At 56.5% G+C, this 3,184-nt stretch overlaps 1 protein-coding gene across 6 annotated transcripts in view; it reads left to right on the plus strand.

Moving 5' to 3' along the window:
• CIC (capicua transcriptional repressor) overlaps positions 1 to 3,184 on the plus strand; it is a 41,900-nt gene that overhangs the window by 27,256 nt on the left and 11,460 nt on the right. The gene's annotated exons all lie outside the window — the stretch shown is intronic.

Here is a 3,184-nt window from a genome sequence, read left to right on the forward strand (position 1 = left end):
GGGGTGGCGGGGGCGCGGTGCCTGGCGGGCTCAATAAACGGGCCTCAGGAGTTCATACTGTGTCTGCTTGTCCCTGGTCTGTCAGCATCCCTGGCTGCATGCCCCAGGCCTCTGGGCAGGTCTCAGCCTGTGCTGCCCGCGGTGGTGTTGGTGTCTTGTCTGGGCTCCCTGTCCCCAGGCTGGGGTGCGGTGACTTGGTGGGGGCTCTTTAGGACCACACCTTTTGTGGAATTGGTTACCTTGCAAAGTGGGGGGGGGGGCGGTTGTGCCACACATCTGCCCAGTATCTGCCTCTAATGATATCTAATGATAGATTATGGACTTGCACCCCCTTTCAGGTGGGGCTGGGCCCCTGGCTTGCAGAAGCCTTCAGGCTTTTCCAACTAGTGAGGCCCCAGTTAGGGTTGGAGAAGGCCAAAGAGATGGAGCTGTGTGGGGATAGGACCTGCTCCCTCCTCTCCACTCCCAATCACTCCCACCGGGGTTCCTCTGCCCTGAACAATGGGAGCTAAGTATAGGGCTGGCCCAGTGCCCAGAGCAGGGGGGCCCTTCCCGCCCGGATTCCGGCCCCTCCCTGCCAGGCTGAGCCCCCACTTGGTTGCACCCTACCCTGAAAAGGGCCTCTTCCCATCCCTCCTATGTGGGCATGTGTCTCCTACCAGATGTGCAGCCCTCCCAGATGTGTGGGGCCCTCTTTCCCTGCTGTGCCAGGCCTTGCTTTTTCTAACCTCACAGAAGTGGGGGAACTGTGTGTGTGTGTAGGGTTCCTCTCATTTCTGCCCCTTTCTGCCCCTGGGCTGTGCTGCAGTGGGGAAGGGGTTAATTTGCCAGTAGGTGACTCACCGGTGGCTGGGAGAGGAGGGGGCAGCGGTGGGGAGATAGCCGGCCACATTGATTTCAGCCTTGAGTTCTGCCTCACATTGCAGTCCCTGGGGCAGTGAGGTAATGGAGGGTCTGAGTCTGGGGCTGCATAGGGAGGAGGGGCAGTCACCTAATAGTCCCCCTGGTGGCCCCTTCAGGCTCCTAGCCAAGTGTCTGACCCTTCAGTCTCTGGAGGTCAGAGGGTTACAGACCTCCTCTTCCCCTCTGGGCTCAGGTTACCAGTTCCTGCCCTGCCTTCATGCCTTCAGTTCAATCAGTGGAGGAGGCACATGCTGGAAAAGGGTTTGTCTGTACCTGTCACTCACTCCACCTGAGTAACTCTATCTTGGTTCATTTGGGCAATTTTTAGCTGCCAAGTGTGATCCCCATGTCTCTACTTGGCATGGCTCACCCCGTGACCCCCTTGGGTGACCCAAGACCTCATATTCTCTACCTTGTAGATTCTGGACCCTTGCCTGTGGCTGTGTGTGCTTTCTGACTTTTCTGCAGCTCACCAGTGTCTTCCTATCATTGACTGGCCCTATTCCCTATCCTCTGCCTGTGAGTCTCTTAAGTGTGCCTACTCTGAGGTTAAATTTGAGTCGTGGAAGGAATGCCTGCATTGGTGGCCTGCCCCAGAGGTGACCACATGGTGTGGCAGACCCCTCCTGACCCGCTGCTCCCCTCAGCAGTGTACTTCGTCGATCTGCCTGTTCTGTTCCCCACTCTGTCTCTGGTGAAGCCTCTCACCGCCCCTGAGCCTCTGGCCTGTACCCCAGTTCTGTATGCACAAATAAATAAAAAAAACCTAAAAAAAAAAAGATTTATTTATGCATACAGAATTGGGGTACAGAGGTGTGGATGATGAGAGGATTCAGAATGGGGAGCATTCTGAACAGGCAGCTGTATTGAAATACACTGCTGAGGGGAGCAGCGGATGAGTCAGGAGAGGTCTGCCACACCATGTGGGTCACCTCCCTGGCCAGGGATCAAACTCATGCTGTAGTGGCTGCTATAGCTTTTTAGTGCTGCACTTCAACCCGTTGCGCCACCAGGGAGGGTTCTGGGTGGTTATGTTCTGACTGCATAATCTTGCACAATTTATTCCTCTTCTCCCTGCCTCGTTTTCTCATCTGAACAATGGGCATCATGAGGTGTACTTCCCTAGTGACTATGAGGATTCAGTGAACAGGATAATGCCTACAGGCTCGCAGTACATAGCAGCTCCAGTGCTGATTTCCTTTCTTAGTCCTTGTCCTTTTCTAAAAGGGGTGGCTTCCAGTCTGGAGCCGTGGGAGCAGCCCATGGTGGTTCCCTGTGGTCTCTTGTCTGACACTGTGAGTTGTGAGTCCTGGGTGGCTGCGGAGTATCTGGCAGGGTAGCTGAAATGACATGAATTGCTCTGGTACTGCGTCTCTGATGGGTCAGGATACTTAAGTAGTGAGTGCTCATTGGGATGAGTTTGGGGGCAGTATGATGGTGTCTGTAGGAGTTAGCCTGTTAGGGGGTAGAGGGCACCATGAAATGGGAGAATGTGGGTAGAATGAGTGGTTGTGGGGTAGGAGGGCTGATGGACAGGCAGTGGCAGTGATGAAGTGTGTGAGAGAATTCTGCCTGTGGTATGTTGTCTGTTTGATTCATGTGGGCTGGTGGATGTGGGCTGGGACATCATGTATGACAATGCATGTGTGGAGTGGGTGATCTGAAGAGGGTGGGTGAGTCTCGTAGTGGCATGATGGTGGGTGGGGAGTGACGGGTTGTGTGTGAAGGTAGTAGTACATAAGTGAGCAGGTGCAAGGTGTGACTTCGTGCATAAAGCAGTGTGAGTGTAAGGCTGAGTGAGGGGTGTGGATGATAATGGGTGTGGCAGGAAAGTCTGTCTGAGGGACCTGTGTGTATGCGTGTGAGAGACTGCTGGTGTGAGCTTTGGTGAGGGCTCAGGGGTGGCTGGACCAACCCTTCACGCAGCGGTCCCCCTGCGGAGCTGTGCATGCCCAAGCGCTAGTGAAGGGAGGAGGACCAAGACGCGCGCGAGCTGTTCCTCGCGCAAACTGGACATACACAGCACCACACACAATTTCGGTGCCTCCGCAGCGCGGAGCCCCGAACCGCCCCCCTGGCTCCAAGCCTTTACTGCAGTGCGCCCTCCCTGCCACCCTCCTACTGCGGTCCCGCCCCCGGCCGGCTTGGGGCCAACCGGAGCCCGCCCCGCCCTGCCCTTATTTGCATATGACTGACGTTCCCCCGGGGCGGCCAATGGAGGCGGGCGCGGCGGGGCCTGACCCGCGCGCGGCGGCAACAACCAATGGGCTCGGGCGCGGTG

The sequence above is a fragment of the Condylura cristata genome, unplaced genomic scaffold (assembly GCF_000260355.1).
Source record: "Condylura cristata isolate star-nosed mole 26May11 unplaced genomic scaffold, ConCri1.0 scaffold00041, whole genome shotgun sequence".
Classification (NCBI taxonomy): Eukaryota; Metazoa; Chordata; class Mammalia; order Eulipotyphla; family Talpidae; genus Condylura; species Condylura cristata.